The sequence below is a fragment of the Acomys minous genome, assembly GCF_964271855.1.
Source record: "Acomys minous genome assembly, chromosome: 15".
In the NCBI taxonomy this organism is placed as follows: Eukaryota; Metazoa; Chordata; class Mammalia; order Rodentia; family Muridae; genus Acomys; species Acomys minous.
The window spans coordinates 1360001-1381686 of NC_140497.1; the positions used below are offsets into that span (position 1 = coordinate 1360001).

Below are 21686 nucleotides of genomic sequence, written 5' to 3' on the forward strand. Positions count from 1 at the left end.
TCTCCCATTTAATAAGTAATCAGATAAATATTGATATCTCTTCAGTCTATATTTGTTTAACAGCATGATTTTTTTGGGTAAAAGTGTTGACTAATGAAGAAAAGGGACACTGCTGTGGCCACACAGCCGGATGTTATACACAACTCACCAGAGTACAAACTGTAACTTCCCATACATAGGTTATCAGTACAGTTGTCACTGCTTACAAAAACTAGCATACATACATGCACTAATTAAGGCCAGAAACAAATGGTATCTTGTTAAAGCTACAGGACCCATAACTCCAGCACTCAGGGATACTGTTGAAATACCTTTATCTGTTTCAAACAAGCCAACTTTTCCTTTTTGACATTCTCATTTCCTTAAAGACAGCAAATCTCAACAAGCTGAAATTAGATCTTGGAGAGATGCTTTAGTGCAAAAAAATTTAAAAAATAAATAAAATTTGTATATTTTAAATGGACAATTGCTACATAAAACTAAACATAAGTAATGAAATGTAAAAGAGAGAGAGAGACAGAGAGACCTTATAGAGGGATTTGTGGGGACACCAGGACATATGTTGAGTACTTATTAAGAAAACAACCATTTATCCTTCTAGCCGACACCCTGAGCCTCTGTATAGCCGCCACCCTGAGCATGCCTACTTTATCTATTCATTTAAAAGAAGCCACTCACCATCATTGTCTTCACTCTACGCCTTGCCACACCCAGGTTTCCATTCAAGTCTTTTCTGAGATTAGGGAACAACAGTTTTAATTACTGAGCCATGGCCACACCTTGATGTATCATTGTCTTCTGCTTCCATATTTCTGATGAAGATTAAAGTAATTAAAAGCAACTGTCTGGCACTGCTGAAGCTTTAAAAAAGAATGCCTGTAGCCAATAGGAACTTTTATGATCTAATATGCTAGAACACATATTTCTTGATTAAATTTTACAAACAGATCATAATAAACGAATGGATCATGATAAAATAAGTAAAATCAGTTGTAATAACTGCTTAAAATATTGAAAGTAACCTGAGAAAATATTCAGAAAAAAGCATTTTAGCATACAAAAATATATTGTAATCTAACAATTATTCCATTCTGAATGAAGTCACTGCTAACTTTGTACCTTATACACTACCACAAGGATGCTTGTATGTGTATGTACAGCAGGGCTTTTGTTGTTGTTTTGATTGTTTGTTTTGTTTTGATCAAAACTTTATTGTAAATAAATTTTGTTTTCATACGATATATTCTAATTACAGTTTGCCCTCCTTCAACTCATCCCAGATCCTCCCGCTTCTCCAATCACCTCAATCAACAGCCTTTCTTCCTCCCTCTCATTAGAATGAACATGAGCATTGATAAATAATTTTGACAAAATAAAATGAAATAAAATAAAATAAACCAACCAGAATAGTACACAACAAACAAACAGAAGAAGAGTATAGAGGAATCTTAATTCAGAACCTGGCTGCCCTGGCAAGAGATCACATTCAAAGGCTGGAATACAGACACACCTTTAATCCAGGAGACAGAGGCAAACAGATACCAAGCTGGTATAGAGCAAGTATCAGGTAAAGAAAAGCTTAGATCCAGAAGTGGTGATACATGCCTTTAATCCCAAACAAAGGTAAAATTAGTTTGTAGAATGAAGCATGCCTATGTGAAAGTGATGTCTAATTGAGTGGCAGAAAAGGTGACAAATCCGAGAAAAATTGACAGAATAGGATATACCCAACTCTTAGGAGAAGAGAGAGGAAAGGGAAGCTACTTAGGAGGCAGTTTTTCAGAGAGAGGAGGCAGCTTTTAGCAGGACAATAATACAGAGATGGGTTGTAGAGAGAGAACTCAGGTGGAGATGATAGAACCAGAAAATGGGAAGAAGCCAGAAGATGAGAGCAGATTACATATGACAGTTGGGAGAATAGTTTGAGCTGCAACAGCTGAGCTGAGCCCAGAGCTCTGAAAGAAAAAGAAACGGTGAGCTTTTTGACCTGTAAGTCTCAGAGGCTGAAAGCATTCTAGGCCTAAATTAAATTGTACAGAGGCTAGAAGCTTCCAGGACTAGTCCTAGGTTAGCAGACAGGGGAAGTAAGCTTCCCAGACATCAATTGAGTCAGGAGAATAAAAGATATTTTTACACCAAAGGAAATGCTCAAGAAACACATAGTGGCAGGCGCACACATATAAGATCCATAAAACCAGAAATCAACATAGATGCAAAGGGCCCATGATTTTAAAAACAAAACAAAACAAAACAAAAGCCCTGACAAAGCATTATGAGACAATGTACTAGACAAAGAATCTCCAAATATTCCATTGACTTTGTTCTGTGTTGACCATCTAGTGTTTGACATAGGTCCTAGCCTTAAGAGTGTGTGTGGTATACTCAGGGTTATTTCACTGAAGAACCCCCTTCTCCACCCCCCCTTTTTAAATTTGCAATTTGTTATCAATGGCAGACAGTGTCTGGATTAGGGACAGGAATTTGTGTCCACTCTTCAGCTCAGGGCGGGGGTTCCATCTGAACCCCCTGTGAGATCTTTGTTATAGCATGGATCATTTCATCAACACCTATGCAAGCTTAAATAGCCAATTATGAAAATCCTGACGTTTTTGAGCCAAATGCCAGTGAGCTTCTATTTTAAGATTGTTTGTTCCATGCTCACAGATTTTCCCTGGAGAGTATAACAGTGGTTTATTTCTTCAGAGTAACATAGCAAACGACTGTAAGAATTTCTCTGTGATATAGTCACAGCCTATGGTTGCAGTTAGAGCTCTCGGAAGGAATGCTGGCCTATAGTAATGTTGACTTTGAAGCCAGTGAGGGAGACAATGCAGAACCCTGTTTTAGGCAAAATCCTTTACTTTCAGCACTCAGAGGTAAAGGCAGGCAGATCACCATGAGTTCGAGGCCAGCCTGGTATACAAAGCAAGTCCAGGACAGCCAGGGCTACACAGTGAAATTCTATCTCAAAAAACAGAGAGAGAGAGAAAAAGAGAGAGAGAGAGAGAGGGAGGGAGGGAGGGAGGGAGGGAGGGAGGGAGGGAGAATAAAATGAATACAACAAAAACGTTTACAATTTTCACTGTCAAACCCATTTCTTTTCATATGGACTATCAAATAACTCACTTAGGCAAAGCCAAAGTTCTATGTTTGACCAAAGAAGCAGATAGAATGCAAATTTAAGAGTCAGCAGGAGACCCAGATCCAAGATGGCGGCGAGCAGTGTGGACCGTTTTTGAAAGCTCCAGTGAACAATTCAGGGAATTGCACAGATTTCTGAGCCAGGAACACCAAGGTCCCCACACCACGGCAGCAGAAGTGCTCCACGGTTCGGAGGGACCAGGGTGCGGAGGACCTGCCTGCCCCTGCACACGGGAGGAACGAGGACTTTCTCGGATCAGAGCGGCGGCGGCGGCTGTGGGGACAGCAGTGCTACCAGCGGCTCCGGCAGCCCCAGCGGCTCGGGCAGCCCCCGCGGCTCCAGCGGCGACAGAGGCAGTGGCTGAGGTTTGCAGCTCAGAGCCTTCCAGTGGAGGCGATTAGTGCGGTGGACGGTGGGAGTTGCTGCGGGCGAGGGGACTCTGGACAGGATTTGGGTCGCGTGGCCTTGAGACCCAGGCTGGACTCAGCGGACGGTTCGGCCCCGGAGTCCTGGGTTTGCTCAGTGAGCTGTGCTGTGGAGAGGCGGGCTCGGCTCAGCGGGCAGTTCTGCCCGAGGCGCAGCTCCTCTGCTGTGACGCAGGCTGGGCGGGGTGCCTGCTTCTACCCTGGGCTCCGGCTCAGTGCAGACGCAGTTTTCCTGCTGTGACACGAGCTGGGCGGAGCGCTTAGTTATACTCTGGGTGCTTGCTCAGCGCTGCGGCAGTTTTCCTGCTGTGACGTGGGCTGAGCAGAGCTCTCAGTTATACTCTGGGTGCTTGCTCAGGGCTGCGGCAGTTTTCCTGCTGTGACACGGACTGGGCGGAGCGCTCAGTTATACCCTGGGTGCATGCTCAGCGCAGACTTGGTTTTCCTGCTGTGACGCACACTGGGCGGGGCGCTCACTTCCACCCTGGGTGCTTGCTCAGTGCAGTCGCAGTTCTCCTGCTGTGGCAGACGGTTCAGGCCCTGAGAAACTAGCTGAGCTCCACGCGTGGTTCGGGCCCAGTATCCCTGGCTGGACTTGGCAGGGGACCCAAAAGGTTGTGGATACCTTGGCCTGACCCAACGATCATTCAGAGACCCAGAACGATTGCAGGACCCACAGCAAAGGGGAGCTGAGGATCACTGGCTGTGAGAGCCCAAAACGACAGGGCTAACCTCCTGCCATTCACACAAGTGAAGTATCAGGGCTTCCAGCCTAGGGAAATCGTGAGAAAACAAGTGAATCTATCATCAGACTCACTCCACTCAACTCTGGAAGTTACCCAACAAAAACAGAGATGGCAAGATGTCTAAGGGACAGCGTAAAAGCATACGCAAAAAACCCCAAAACAACATGGTGTCTCCAGTTCCCAGCTATCCCAAAGAAAACAACCCGGAGAACTCACATACAACGGAAACACAAGAAAATGACCTCAAATCCTTGGTAATGAGGATGGTAATGGAGGAAACAATTAAAATTAGAAATCAGATGCAGGAAGAAGCAACGAAGCAGGTGCGAGACATAAACGAAGCACATAGAGTGGAACTGGAAATTTTTCAGGCAAATATAAACAACCAGATGAAAGAAATTAAAAAATCTGTTCAAGATACGAAGATGAAAATGGATTCAATGATAAACACACAGACAGAAGAAAAACGAGAACGTGAGGTCTCAGAGAAGAAGGTGAATGACACAGTGCTGAGCTTTTCTAACAGAATCCAAGAGATGGAAGAACGAATCTCAAGTCTAGAAGATACAATCTCAGATCTTGAAGCAACCATTAAAGAAAATGCCAAATCTGGAAAACTCCTGACACAAAACATCCAAGAAATTAAGGACACCATGAAAAGAAGAAATCTGAGGATAATAGGCATTGAAGAAAGAGAAGATATCAGACTCCAAGGCCCAGAAACTATTCTCAATAAAATCATAGAAGAGATTTTCCCCAATCTAAAGAAAGAGATGCCTATAAATATACAAGAGGCATACAGAACACCAAATAGAATTGACCAGAAAAGAAAATCTGCCCATCACATAATAATCAAAACCCGACTTCTCAGCAGAGACCATCAAAGCCAGAAGGGCCTGGACAGAGATCCTGCAAACCCTAAGAGACCACAGGTGCCAGGCCAGACTACTTTACCCAGCAAAACTATCAATAAACATTGATGGAGAAAACAAAATATTTCATGACAAAACCAAATTCAAACAGTACCTATCCACAAATCCAGCTTTACAGAAGATACTAGAAGGAAAACTCCATCCCAAAGGGGCAAGCTACAACCAAAACTACTCAGGAAATAGATAACTATACCATGGCAAAAACACAACTACACAAACGCTCAACTGGAACCAACATCAAAATTAAGACTCTTAATAGTAACTGGTCGTTAATATCTCTCAACATCAATGGTCTCAATTCTCCAATAAAAAGACACAGACTAACTGAATGGGTGCATAAACAGGATCCAACATTCTTCTGCATTCAAGAAACACATCTCACCCATAATGATAGGCATTACCTCAGGATAAAAGGTTGGAAAAAAATATTCCAAGCAAATGGTCACAAGAAGCAAGCAGGCGTAGCTATTTTAATATCGAACAAAATAGACTTTCAACCAAAATTAATCAAAAGGGATGAGGACGGACACTTCATACTCATCAAAGGTAAAGTCAACCAAGATGACATCACAATTCTGAACATCTATGCTCCCAATACAAGGGCACCCACATTTGTAAAAGATCTGCTAAAAAGGCTTAAACCACACATCGATCCCCACACAATAATAGTGGGAGACTTCAACACCCCACTCTCACTGAAGGACAAGTCATCGAAACAGAAACTAAGCCGAGAAATAACATCATTAACCAATGCCATGGGTCAAATGGATCTAACAGATATCTATAGAACCTTTCACCCAAACAAGAAAGAATATACCTTCTTCTCTGCACCCCATGGAACCTTCTCCAAAATTGATCACATCATAGTTCACAAAGAAAGCCTCAACAGATACAAGAGGATTGAAATAATACCTTGTATCCTATCAGATCATCATGGGCTTAGGCTGCAATTCAACAACAACAGAAATAACAAAAAGCCTACACGTATGTGGAAATTAAACAACTCTCTGCTAAATGACACCTGGGTCAGGGAAGAAATAAAGAAAGAAATCAAGGAGTTTCTGAAATTCAATGAAAATGAAGGAACAACATACCCAAATTTGTGGGATACATTGAAAGCAGTGCTAAGAGGAAAATTCATAGCACTAAGTGCCTTTAAAAAGAAATTGGAAGCATCGCACATAAACGCCTTAACGACACAACTGGAAGCCCTAGAAAAAAAAGAAACAGAAACACGCAAAAGGAGTAGACGTCTGGAAATAATCAAACTCAGGGCTGAAATTAACAAAATAGAAACTAAAAAAACAGTCCAAAGAATCAACAAAACCAAGAACTGGTTCTTTGAGAAAGTCAACAAGATAGACAGACCATTAGCCAAACTAACTAAAAGGCAGAGAGACAGTATTGAAATCAACAAAATCAGGAATGAAAAGGGAGACATAACAACAGACACTGAAGAAATACAAAGAATTATAAGATCCTACTTTGAAGGCATATATGCCACAAAATTTGAAAATCTAAGGGAAATGGACGATTTTCTTGATCAATTTCACTTGCCAAAGTTGAGTGAAGAACAGGTAAACAAGATAAATAGCCCTATTTCCCCTACAGAAATTGAAGTAATCATTGATAGTCTCCCAACCAAAAAAAGCCCAGGGCCAGATGGCTTCAGTGCAGAATTCTACCAGACCTTCAAGGGCGAGCTAATACCGATACTCTTCAAGCTACTCCAAAAGATAGAAAGGGATCGAACATTACCAAACTCATTCTATGAGGCCATAGTCTCATTGATACCTAAACCTCACAAAGACTCAACAAAGAAAGAGAATTTCAGACCAATTTCTCTGATGAACATCGATGCAAAAATACTAAATAAAATACTTGCAAAACGAATACAAGAGCACATCAGAGATATCATTCATCATGACCAAGTAGGCTTCATTCCAGGCATGCAGGGATGGTTTAATATACGGAAATCCATCAATGTAATCCACCACATAAACAAAATGAAAATAAAAAATCACATGATCATCTCTTTGGATGCAGAGAAAGCTTTTGATAAAATCCAACACCCATTCATGTTTAAAGTTTTAGAGAGATCGGGAATACAAGGCACTTTCCTCAACATAATAAAGGCTATATATAGGAAGCCAATAGCCAAAATAAAAGTAAATGGTGAGATACTTAAGGAAATTCCTCTAAAATCAGGAACAAGGCAAGGCTGCCCACTCTCTCCATATCTCTTCAATATAGTACTCGAAGTTCTAGCCAGAGCAATAAGACAACATAAGGAGATCAAGGGTATTCAAATAGGAAAGGAAGAAGTCAAATTATCCCTATTTGCAGATGATATGATAGTCTACATAAGTGACCCTCAAAATTCCACCAGAGAACTCCTACAGCTGATAAACACCTTCAGCAAATTGGCTGGATACAAAATTAACTCCAAAAAGTCTGTAGCTTTCCTATACACAAATGACAAGCTTGCAGAGGAAGAAATTAGGAAAACTACACCCTTCACATTAGCTACAAGCAATATAAAGTACTTAGGAGTTACTCTAACTAAGCAAGTGAAGGACCTGTTTGAAAAAAATTTCAAAACCCTAAAGAAAGAGATTGAAGATGACATGAGAAGATGGAAGGATCTACCTTGCTCATGGATAGGGAGAATTAACATAATAAAAATGGCCATCCTACCAAAAGCAATCTACAGATTTAATGCAATCCCTGTCAAAATACCTACACAATTTTTTAAAGACATTGAAAGTTCAATTCTGAACTTCATATGGAAAAACAAAAAACCCAGAATAGCTAAAACAATCTTGTACAATAAAAGGTGCTCTGGAGGAGTCTCCATACCTGATCTCAAACTGTACTATAAAGCAATAGTAATTAAAACAGCATGGTACTGGCACAGCAACAGGCTGGTTGATCAGTGGAATCGAATCGAAGACCCAGATATGAATCCACACACATATGGTCATTTGATTTTTGAGAAAGAAGCTAAATCCATTCGATGGAAAAGGGATAGCATCTTCAACAAATGGTGCTGGTCTAACTGGATGTCTATGTGTAAAAAAATGCAACAGGACCCATATTTGTCACCTTGTACAAAACTCAAATCCAAGTGGATTAAAGACCTCAACATAAAACCAGAGACACTAAGTCACTTAGAAGAAAAAATGGGAAAGAGCTTGGAACATATTGGCACAGGAGACAACTTCCTGAACAGAACACCAACAGCCCAGGCATTAATGTCAACAATTAATAAATGGGACCTCATGAGGCTGAGAAGCTTCTGTAAGGCAGGAGACACTGTCAAGAGAACAAAGAGACAGTCTACAGACTGGGAAAAGATCTTCACCAACCCCACATCTGACAAAGGTCTAATATCCAAAATATATAAAGAACTCAAGAAATTAAATACCACCAAACCAAATAACCCAATCAAGAAATGGGGCATGGAACTAAACAGAGAATTCTCAACAGAGGAATATCAAATGGCTGAGAAACACTTAAAGAAATGCTCAACCTCCTTAATCATCAGGGAAATGCAAATCAAAATAACTCTGAGATTCCATCTTACACCCATCAGAATGGCGAAGATCAAAAATTCAAGTGACACCGCATGCTGGCGAGGATGTGGGGAGAGAGGAACACTCCTTCATTGCTGGTGGGAATGCAAACTAATACAACCACTTTGGAAATCTATCTGGTGCTATCTCAGAAAAATGGGAATAGGGCTTCCTCAAGACCCAGCTATTCCACTCCTTGGAATATATCCAGAAGATGCTCCAGCACACAACAAGAAAATTTGCTCAACCATGTTCAAAGAAGCCTTATTCATAATAGCCAGAACATGGAAACAGCCGAAGTGCCCCTCAATAGAAGAATGGATAAAGAAACTGTGGTACATATACACTATGGAATACTATTCAGCTATTAAAAACAAGGAATTCCCGAAATTTGTGGATAAATGGATTGAGCTAGAAATGATCATAATGAGTGAGTTAACCCAGAAGCAGAAAGACTCAAATGGTATATACTCACTTATATCTGCATATTAGCCCAAGGGGCATGTCCCACGAAAGCCTTCACTTATCAGGAAACTGAGACAGAGGAGAGGACATTCTAGTGGGATTCCAGATGAGAGAATCATGGGAGAAAGGCAAAGTAGAAGGACCCAGAGGGTCCTAGAAGCCTACAAGTAGAACATTATGATAGGCAGATTTGGGCACATGGGTCCCCCTCAAACTAAGGCACCAGCCAAGGACAATACAGGCGGTAAACCTTAAACCCCTACCCAGATCTAGCCAATGGACTGAACACTCTCCACAGTAGAGTGGAGAATGGGATATTACTTTCTCACATACTCTGGTGCCTCACTTTTGACCATGTCCCCTGGAGGGGGAGACCTGATGGCACTCAGAGGAAGGACAGCAGGTTACCAAGCGGAGACTTGATACCCTATGAACATATAGAGGGGGAGGTAATCCCCCTCAGGAACAGTCATAGGGGAGGGGAGTAAGGGGAAAATGGGAGGGAGGGAAGAATGGGAGGATACAAGGGAGGGGATAACCATTGAGATGTAACAAGAATAAATTAGTAATAAAAAAAATAAAATAGGGACAGACAAAAAAAAAGTAAGAGTCAGCAGGAGGTTAGCCAGGGTAGTACAGCATTTGGAAAGCCTGAGGCAAGGTAAGTGGATTGCTGTGAGTTCCAGGCTCTGGACCCTGGTCTACAAAGCAAGTCCAGGAAACCAAAGGCTATTTCAGAATAAGCAAAACCTAAAAAAAAAAAAAAAATCAGCAAGAGTCTTCACTTCCACCTTACTAACAAAGCCAAGGTCTTTTGGAGGAAACTTAATTTCATGATACTTAGTTTTGGAGCGAGCTTTGACTGTTGGATCTGTTTGCTCCCCAGAAATGTTTGTCAGTCCTTCCCTATGAGTGCCTATGTGAATGTCTTTAAGGGCAACTCAAGATACAGAGTTTTAAGCCTTTAGTCATCAATAGTTTCTGAAAAACCTCCTATGAAATGAGATGCCATCGTTCAATGGTGTAGACAATACTATTTGCAATGTACATGAGAAATTCTGAGAATATCTTCAGTTTCAGAATCCATGGAGCATGGTATATATATTTTGTTCTTGTAATATACTTATTTGTCAAAACAGAAAATAGCTATAGATGAGCAGACAAGGAAAAGCACGATACAGTCATTTCGTTGACTATATACTATACTGTTGCCTGAAGTTAAAGGCAGGACTCTTTTGATTGCTTTGAGAATGGAGCTTGGAGATGTGGCAAAGAAACGTTTGATTTTCCTTTTGTTTTGTTTTCTGACAGAGAGTGTACGTTGCTCAGTCTGGCCTCAAATTAACAATCCTCATGCCTCTGCCTTCTGAGTGCTTGGATGACAGATATGTACCACACCTGGCTATAGTTTATCCTCAATTAAGGGTACCAATACTGGCATTTTCCATACTCCTGCACTGCATTTGCCCCTGTACTATTTGTGCCTAAAACAGAAATATTCTTTTCTAGAGATGCTAAATATGGCTAACTCTAAAAATAAACAGAAAAGTAATCACAGGAAACAATTAAAATAGAAAAGAAATAGCCAGCATTGAACTTAAAATATGCTTCTGATGATAAATACCAAGCAAGGATGGGAAAAAAAATACTCTGCACAACTATTCAACTTTTAAAAAACAAGATTTTCTAAGATTCACAGGATCTAGACAGTAAAGCAGATGATGACAAGTGAATGGCATCAGGGGTCTTTCAGTATCCTCTGGTATACCCTGGGCTTCCGTTTGTATTTCAATGTACACAGCAGCGGGATGAGCTAGGCTAAGCACTTATCAAATTTGTAGCCCGGATGTTCCAGGGGTAGTCTCAATCTGCATAACCTGCCTTCTGGGATAGCACTTGCTAACTGCATACATTTTCTATAAGGGTATAATACTGGAACTGAAGAGCTTTAAATGAAACAAAAATGATGAGGTAATTTATTTCAATATTTTCTCTATAGCTTTGTTCTGAATAGCTTTAATGTATGTTGCAAATTTTCACTGGACTGACAAGAAACACTCCAGGTGCCTCAGCTTTCAAAAATTGCTGTCATAAGATACCAGAATGGTAATGATAAATTGAAAAATAAATGCAATAGATACAGTGAAAAATGATGGAAAGTCAAACCTCCTGCGATAATTCACTCCAGGGATTTGCTGATGTCATAAATAGGAAAATGAAGCTTGAGTTATTTATATTTAGCAAAATTTTAAGAGTCATCTCTCACAACTGATCCAACACTTGAGTATCAATTGTTTTTTCTCTTTCTATCCATGTTGAAAATTGATAATAGGAACCAAGGACAGATTGCCAGTCAACAAAACAAAACAAAAACAAAAACCAGATAATATTTGGAAGCTCTTTGTTGCATAAGTAAAAGCAAGATTGTTTTAATATAATTCAAGTGTGTGTATGTGTGTGTGTGTGTGTGTGTGTGTGTGTGTGTGTGTGTGTGTATGTATGTGTGTGTGTAGGAAAACTACCAAGGAACATAGTTAAGCAATAAAAATAAAAATATGTTGGTATTTATGAACAATTTCTTTATATTTTTATTAGATAATCTTTCCATGGTATGTTATGTTAGTTCTCAATGTCATTTCTCCAAAATGAAGAAAATTCTGCAAAGCGCTGTTGATTGATGAGTTAGTCTGTGCTCATGTTTTACTCTGAAGTGTAGTCCTTGACGAAGGCCCTTGAGAATAAAGTCTTTGTAACATGTTCTAGCCTTCCCGAGCATCCCTCCTGAATGGTTGTTGCCTGCTAACAGACATCATGGTGACTCCAGAATCACGTGTGCAGGTTTTTACAGCTGCTGTCTTCACATTCTGTTACTTTAAGCCTTATTTTCCCTCTGTGTCTGTATTGAGCAAGCTGCACTTGCGCACTCATTTTCCTCTCCATGCCTCAAACAGCTTTGATGACTATACAATAACTTTCTTCCAGGGGAAAGAAAGACTCTGTATATTCACTACACATAATAAAATTGTAACATGTTTTTTTTTTGTTTTTTTACTTAGTAGAAATGGCATTGAGAAGTAACACAAAATATCCCAGCAATGTTATGGAAAAAAGAACTGCACAGGTTGTGGTTATTATTTAAGAATTTAATATATTTATACAACATTGGCTCAGGATGATTTTTAAATAATAATACAGGAATGTAGAATTTCAAGTCAAGAAAGAATAAAATTCAAGTGCTATATTGTAGACTATGTAATACATGAATAATAAATGAATTAGCAATGATATTTCATAAGTTCTCTAGCACTCTGATTGCTTATATACAACACTGGATAATAAAACAATCTTCAGAGTCCTATAATTAAAGCCATCCTTTGAACTATGTTTAACTTGTAGATTAAACTATTTTCTTTTCTGACCAAAAAAAAAAAGTCAAACTGAGTATATGAAAGATATGACCTAATATTCATATTATCCAAATGTTAAAAAATCACTGTACATTTTAAGGTTAAAGATCCTGCCTTATTCATTAGGTAATTATCTTAAAATTTACCATATCAGTCCAATCAAGTACTACTAGTCCACCAGACTGAAGAAGCTCCAGCCCTGGATTGATGAGCATTGTTCGTATCGGGGATTATTTCTTGGCAAAGTAAAATGAAGGTCTATGGATTAAAACACTAATGTACACACCTCAGGTGAAGAGACAGGCTTCTGGATTACTGATGTTTTTTTCAGGACTATTTTGAGGAAATGAAAGATGAAACTTCAGGAAAACGTTAATAAACTTCTATATATAGCCATTTACTCATCAATAAACCACGACAAGTGACATGTGACATCAGTCCAGTATCAGCTACCAGGGAATATAACATGGCAATCTGGTAGACTTTCTCCTTTTTAAGTGGGGTCCCATAATTTTGTTTTATCTTCTTAATTTCTTAGTCTTTGAATGAAACATTTTGTTTTATTTTGTGTGTCCAAGTCTGCAAATTATGCAGCCAGCTCTGGAAAAGTTAGTCATGAAGATTGAGCCAAATATTATAATAAAAGTGACTATAAAGCCCCAGAATATCATTTCTTATAGTTTCCTCAGAAAATAACTTAGTGAAAGGCACAAACAGAAGAAACAGAAAAATGATTCATCAGTGAAGCCAATGGAAGGTCCTACTGAAGAAAATCACCTCCATTTTAAAGTTGTTCATGTGCCTTCAATTGAAAGCTGTTAGCAAGAGGCACATTCAATAGCAAAATAGCAGACTTATGATAAATAGCTTAACAGGAAAGGGTTTTTTCTTCCTCAACTCATTTTTCCATGTGACAATTCAGTCCTAACCCTCTGAGGTGCCCATTGTCAGTGATGAGTGAACATCCTCCTACGTACATAGAATGGCACTGCTAAGTAGCTTCCTTTTGGAGAATAGAGAAAATAATCACTCAAATCATTTTCTTATTCTGTCCTCAGTTCCAGAACGCAGTGAAAGTGGTGCTGAAAGCATCTGGTGCCAGGAGAAATACCCCTAGACTTGGAGAGCATGCTTTATGGTAAGTCTTTGGCAGGACGGAAGAGGGCTTTCATTGTAGCTGCAAATCAACAATGTCTTGCAGTGTTTACTACTCTCCAGTCTCCCTTCCCATCTCTTCTTGATGGTGCTGTCTGTGTAATGAGCACATGGCCGTGTTTCAGAGTCCGTATAACCACGAGTATGGTTATTGCTTTGGGAGAATAGAGACTGTTACTTCAAAGAGGCTGGGCTGTAAAAATCACGAGCAAATGCACAGTAGACAAGAAGTCACCCTTCATTCCTACGCTTGTTAACTGAAGGTGATGTAATAGGAAACTTTAGACAAAGGCACCCTCACCTGTATCACCCACAGACAGGGATGGAGGGTGAAAGTGGCATCGTGCTCTAGAGGAAAATTGTGTGACTGCACATTTTAAAACATACAGGGCTTTCTCGGCTCCCCTAGTGATGATGGATATGGAACTAAATCTTAATAATGCATTTTCCAATCATTACTATGGGTCACGTATAAAATGAATGAGAGTGAAAAACCAAGAAAAGGACTACACAGTGCTATAGTATCAGGAAAGCCCTGAAATGGGCATAAAATGGAGAACTTCCTTTGTTGCCAAGGCTTCCTCTTCTCTGCCTTGGAATCCAGGACCCCCACACCCTCTACCTGAGAAATGCCATGTAGTCCTTAGGGAAATTTCAGGTCCAAGTCCCTTTCTTCCAATAAGAACTGATTCAGCAAGCACCTGGGATTCCTGGAATGCCTCGCCATGTAAATGAGAAATCTCAGTACCTTAGCTCTTCAGCCAAAGACCTTTGCTCACCCTAGATATCGCTACCTCTTCCCCAACATTCTATATAACCCTCATTCACCCTGAATAAGACTGATCTGCATCCAAGAAGCTGGTCCTGGAAGGTGTTTCCATTCATGCGCACAGGCCACTGAACCCCTAGTGTATTGCTTCTGGTCCCTTTTTCCTGAGGACTGGTGGCCAAAGCCCCAGGGGATGAGGGAGAGCTACATTATAGCATTGAGATGGTATATTAAGGATTTTATATCCCCAACTAATCTGATATAAAATGTACTTGTCCTATTGAATCAAAGAGTATCACATGAATAAATTGGTCCCTTTAAGAATGAATGTGGCCCTTTAAATCAGAGCTTGTAGAATAAGAAAACAGTGTTTATCCTCTATTCTTTTGTGTTGATTTTTGAAAAAAAGAAGTCAAGAAGAAGATGAGTCTTGCATTCAAGTTGTGTGGAACCTTATTGGGAATATAAGAATGAAATGGTTCTCTTTTTATGTATTATAGAATACTGTAATTGTGAGTTATAAAGAGTCTTGATAGAAACAAAGTAGATGTATTAGAAAAAAGATAGAGTCTTAGGGTAAGATTTTCTGGAGATAGAGTAGGATTTTCCTCCAAGATATAGGGGGAAGCACAGAAGGGAGTGTGCCTGTATCTTTGAAGAACCTTATTTTTAACTAACACCCGTTCAAACTAAGGCACCAGCCAAGGACAATACAGGCGGTAAACCTTAAGCCCCTACCCAGATCTAGCCAATGGACAGAACACTCCCCACAGTAGAGTGGAGAGTGGGATATGACTTTCTCACATACTCTGGTGCCTCACCTTTGACCATGTCCCCTGGACAGGGAGACCTGGTGGCAATCAGAGGAAGGACAGCAAGTTACCAAGAAGAGACTTGATACCCTATGTTCATATAGAGGGGGAGGTAATCCCCCTCAGGAACAGTCATAGGGGAGGGGAATAAGGGGAAATTGGGAGGGAGGGAAGAATGGGAGGATACAAGGGATGGGATAACCATTGAGATGTAACAAGAATAAATTAATAAAGGAGGAAAAAAAAAAGAAGTATTAGATGTTATATCATTTTAAGCAAAGTACACTCTAGTGCCTAGCCTGGCCTCAACTCACCAACCCTCTTTTCCATGTTACCTCCCCCTGTTTATCTTTTCCTCTTTATGTCCCACATGTCTTTTTGCCAACCTACAACTATAGCGACAATTTTGGAATTTTGGTTTCTTTAAAAGAAATAACAGAAATACATAAGAATATGCTTTTGTTTTAACACCAGGTGTGGGGGATATAGGGCTGCTTCACAGTAGCTGACTACGATTTGCCTTGTTTTCCTTGCCATGCAGAGACATGATTTTTCCAGCTTCAGACAGTTTCTGTGATTGTATGACATTCAGAATTTTTTAAACTTTTCAAAGGATATATAAATGCCAAGGCCACAAGAAGCATTTTAGATGGTTGATTGGTTGTTCATTCATTGCAGTTTGTTAAGCAGTCATGGGCACAAGAAGAAGCAACAGGAAGAAATTAGATATCCTGATGTGAAGATCAAATTTGCCACAAAGAACTTGATACTCTCAATCAGCGTGAAGTAGTCTGTTGATAATGTTGGCCACTTTCCAGCCTCAGACTTTATTCAGGGATCACTTTTCTTTCCTGTCTTTTTTGTTCTCTTATCTAGTGTTAGGGTAGAAGAAAAGGGGTGGCAAAAAGAAGAACCCACAAAGTAGTAAATGCTGGCTACACTCATATAGAAGAATTTTAATCTAACAATATGGCTGCTCAGGCAAGGGACCATATCTAAAGACCTTCTAGGTCTGTAGGATCTAGCTGAAATGCAGGTGCCCTGCTCTGAATTACAGCATGAACTGGCTGGAATACAGACACACCCTTAGTACACACCTTTAACCTCTGACAATGAAGGTGAGGTTTGTTCCCAGAAGGAAGCAGCCATGTTTGAAAGTGACATCTAATTGAGGGGCAGACAGAGTGCTGAACGAGAGAATGATTTGACAGACTGAGTCAGATATAGGCTATGCCCAACTCTCACAAGAAGGGACAGGAAAGAGAGGTAATTTCCCATAGATCAGCTTTGGGAAGAGAGAAGAGAAAGTCTTGGTGGTTCTGTAGTAAGGAGAATTGAGCAGATGAGGAGGAGCTGGTTAAGGGAAAGCAGCTGCTGGTTGAACAACTATCTAGAGGAACTAGTTGAGGAATGATTGAAGAAAAGAGGAGAAAAGAAATACTAAATCCCCGGCATAAATGCAGTGGAAACTGAAAGGTCTTCTAGCCCAGGAGAACTTTATTTTTCTTCTGCTTTCCTTGTCTTCTTGGGCCAACCCCATTACTTTATTTAAAGTAAAATTCAGTTTTTTTTTATTACAAATTACATCACAGTTTTCTCATCTTTACAATCAATAGAGCCTTTAAAAATCAACAAAGCAAGAAAAGAATCTAACAAAGAAATATAAATAGTTCTATATAACCTACAATAAGGCATGTAGCAAATATCACTTAATATCCAAGCAGTGGTCAGCCTAACCTGATTATTATTTCTTAAACAATACTCGGGAAAGTTTAATCATAAATTTCCCAGGGATAAAGCCATTGTGTTTACATGATTGTCATAGCAACATATCTTGCAACCAAATGCCCTTAACAACTACAGACACACTGTATGGCTTTACATCTCAGCTCACTGACGCCCAACTAACTGTGCCCTACATTGACTGACTACTCACTCTTTCTTCGCTGATCTCTGTGACCTGTCCTCATATCTGTGACAGTCATTTAAGAGATCAGTAGAGTTCCTAGCAGTTGAGTCAGTTCCAGCAATTCAGTTGAGCATCAGTTCAGTTGAGAGTCAGTCAGTCAGTCAGTCACTTGGGAGTCACTCTGTCTGTCAGTAAGTTGGGAATCAGTGCAGTGAATTCAGTGCAGTGGAACTGGCTTTGCTCCTGAATTTATGCAGTTCAGTGCAGGTCAGCCGAGGCAGTTGAAGCCAGAGAATATGGAGGCAGAAGACTAGAACAGATTGCTAGAGTCTGTTTGAGGCAAAGCAGAGCAATTCAGTGATAAGCTGAGAGAAGCCAAATTGTATCAGTCAGCTTGGAGAGAAGTTATGAGCCAGAACATCTGAGTTGAACTAGCCATCAAAAGTTCAGCAAGAACTAGAAAGGCTGAGCACATTCAGCAGTAAGCCTCTGAGAGAGCAATTACTTCTGGCGAATAAAAGATACTTTTACACACTCAATTGTCCTCATTACCTAATTTACCTTTTCTTGACCTGGAAATTATACTATTAAGTAAGATGAAAAACTTTTTCTCTGCCAAAAACCAGATAGGTAGAAAATGCACAAAGTACTTTTTAAAATGGTAGAATAAATCAACTGTCTGATTTGGGCCACAGACACAAGTCATTAAGATTTTCTAAGTAGCAGGACTTGGTGACAGAGGACAGGGAAAAACAGAAATGCTGTTTCCTAGGGTAGTGCTCATGCTATAAGGTCAGACCGATGGATGGGGCAGGAGTTACTGCCAGCAGGACTGTGTGAGCACAGTTTTAGAAAGGAAGTGCTGTTCTGTGAACCTGAAACATCCCCCACAGGCTCATAGTGTCAGGGCTCAGTTGACAGTTGACTGACTTCTGGAAAAGTTACTAGATCCGTCTCTTGCTATACTTTGTGTTAATGATGGATGAATTTCTACAGGTTCACAATATAATTAGCTATTGTTAGGTGGTCAAAACTGGGAAGTTGAATCTGGTTGGAGGAAGAAAATCATTGGCTGAAGGCTCTGGAAAGATAGACCTTGTCCCCAGCCCCTTACATACTTCTATTCCCTGCACGGCACTGAGTAAGCACCATCCTCCTGTAGACTCTTGCTGCCTCAGGTGCAAAGCAAAGACTCCCACTGATCCTATGTGGAAACCTCTGAAAGCACAAACTGAAATAATTCCTCTTTAAACTGACGTCTCACCATGTGGAGGCTGTCTTAAATTATTTCATTTCTATAAGTAGTCTTTCCCATATTTATTCTAAATATTGTCTTTCTGTATTAGTTGATTGTTGCTTCATCATTTTTTAAAAACACATTCTCCCTGTGCAGCCCAAATTAGCTTTTTTTTTTAAATTTGTGAACTTCCTGCCTTAGTTGATATGAGTCTTCATACTGAGACACATTTGCATTTCACCTGTATTGAAGAGAAGTTTGGGCAGATAGAAGGTGTTGGAACGTCTCTTTCTCTCTGGATTTGAGATTCTTCATCCTGTCTATAATACTGTTAATATGACCAGTGCACATCTTACTCCTTGCACTTTGGCAATCTGGTTGTTTTCTGACAGATTATTTCCTTGTTTCTGGTATTTTAAAATTCATTCAACTGTAGTGAATGTGTTTTTATTTTGTCTTCCATATGCAATGCAATGGGATCATTTGCTGTGAGTTTTCATCTGATTATTCACATACTAGAGAAGCATCAGTAATTTGTGTTTCAAAATGAGTTAGTCCCTCCACAAGTCTTAGTGTCTGAACTCATGGGACTCTTATGTTATTAATGCGAAAACATCTCTTGTCCTCTCCATCATCGTTGAATTTAATGTCACTACTTGTATGTGTTTCTGGGATCATTCTCTGCTTTCAGTGTCTTACTTATGTGATAATGTGGTCCATTTCCTCACCTACCCAATCCACTGGGTCTTTTCTTTCAAATAACATACTTGTCATATGTCGAATGTTCAATTGTTTTTTCAAAATATTTTTATGGGATCTGGGTCCTGGGGTCTTGCTCAAACTATTGTAACAGCCAAGGAAAATATAGGCAGTAAATGCAAACCCCTACCCAGACCTAGCCGAGGGACAGGACATTCTCCACCGTTGAGTGGAGAGGGAAGTCTGACTTTCATACAAGCTCTGATGCCCCATTTTTGACCATGTCCCCTTGATGGGGAGGCCTGGTGGCACTCAGAGGAAGGATAACAGGTCACCAAGAAGAGACTCGATACCCTATGAACATATACAGGGGAAGGAGGTACCCTCAGTCACAGACATAGGGGAGGGGAGCAGGGAGGAAGCGGGAGGGAGGGAGGAATGGAAGGATACAAGGGATGGACTAACAATTGAGATGTAATATGAATAAATTAATAAAATATTTTTAAAAAGAATTATTGGTTCAGTTACAGAGCCTGATTTTAATAAAAAAAGAATATTTTTATGTTGTATTTTCATTATCAAATGCTATTAATTAACAATATTTATCATCTTTTAAATCCGTAATCTATCTGGTCTATTAATTCTATTTCCTCTGCCAGGCTTGTCCATCTATGGTTTCCTTCCATGTTACATACTCTCCAGTGATTTAGTACTATTTTTTATTATAGAATTACAATAAAAATTCTTGTTTCTTGTTTTCTGAGACAACACCCCCCCCACACACCCCATGTAGCTCAAGCTGGCTCTGTACTGGCATTCTTACTGAGGCTGGAATCGAACTGGCTGCACATCTACCACCACTTTCCAATGGGTGGACTTGTAAGTGTGTGTCACCATGCCTCAAAGTAGCATATATTCTCTTGAATAGCCTCCTCTTATGCTCTTGGATACTTGGGGCTGTGGTCAAAATACATCCATGACCTGGCAAGACTGAAAGTTGGGGAATGCTCTTGGAAATGCATCTCCTGGCAGCCCTCCATGGGTATATGCAGAGGGACATAGAATACCACAGGTCATGTTGTCACGTTTTGGATTTTCTAAGGATACTTATGCTCTTGCTTGTAAAATGCTGACTACGGTTTAGAAAAGAACATTGTATATTGTGTTTAACTCCCTGCTCTCCATTCCTCCGTGTGACTTTCAAACTGATTTATCTACTGCATCCTTCTGACACTGTATCCTTGCTGTGTCTTTGTTTGGGAGATTTACTCTTAGTTCAGTACAGAAGGAACACACGACAGCCCAGGTGAAAACCCTCGTGCTCTTGGCTCATACTTCTTCCCCATCTTTTAGTTCACCTTCATTCATATCTTTGCATATCTTCAACAGTATACTCTTGATCCCTTTCATATCCAGTTTCTTAAGGCTTTTCTTAGACATCTGTGAAATTCTAAGACTTATCTATCACTTTTTTTTTTCAAATGACTCTCCTGGATCCAATTCAAGTTCATTGATTCTTCTGTTTTCTTGACTCTTTGCTCTACCAGCCTGAACACATGTTGCTCTATAACACTGGGCTCACTTTCAAGAAACCTGCTTGAAATAAGTGTATTTAAATGTTTCTCTTTATAAATGCTATCCTACTTGGAAAATGTGGTAATTATGAGTAATAATTGTACTTGAAATTATTTGAAATAATTATACTGAGTTGCTCTATGATTCAAAAGACTAAAAACTTTCAAAATTGTTTTGAAAATGTTCTTTCCGAATTATGTGGTCAGAATGGACTTCCAAAAGAAGAAGGTTCGTTGGTTTTTACATGTGTGTAAACACAAACAATATATATTATACCAAAACACGACAAAGAGAGTACCACAGTGCTCAGAGCCAGATAGCTGAGTGGATGTTCTGACTGAAGAGCTAATGAAGATGTTGTCTTTTAACATCAGCCATGTAAGGTAAATTGGTAAGCCTACCTATTTTAAAATATTGATAGGATGTAATATATTACTATCTATGGCATCGTTAAAAATCACGTCATGTTGTAATAAAATCTATGTGGCTCTTTTCCATGTAATACAAAATATAATATTTTTAAAGCATCCAAGTTTTTACAATCTTAATAAAGTTCTGCAATGACTTACATTGTTTTAGAATCTTCTAATCAGTCCTGAACACTGTTGCCAGATTCCCCATCCTTCAAGATCTTTGGACATTTCGGGTTGCCTTTAAAGGTTTGGTGGTGCCATATTCCTTATTATACTTACCACACTATCTGCTTGGCTATCATGGCTGCTTGTAACTTGGCTTGCCTTGCATACTGTGCCAGTCAGGATTCTTCATCATAAAATATAGAGGACCACTTAAGAAAACCCAAGTATACTGTAAGCACAACTGTCCTCACACTGTGACA

At 39.7% G+C, this 21686-nt stretch overlaps 1 long non-coding RNA gene across 4 annotated transcripts in view; it reads left to right on the plus strand.

The window, feature by feature from the left end:
* Positions 1–21686, plus strand: part of LOC311583977 — a 144505-nt gene that overhangs the window by 39190 nt on the left and 83629 nt on the right. For all 4 annotated transcript variants that reach the window (XR_014774736.1, XR_014774737.1, XR_014774738.1 and 1 more), the window contains exon 3: positions 13751–13830. This is a non-coding gene — a long non-coding RNA (uncharacterized lncRNA). The remainder of the gene's footprint in view (positions 1–13750; positions 13831–21686) is intronic.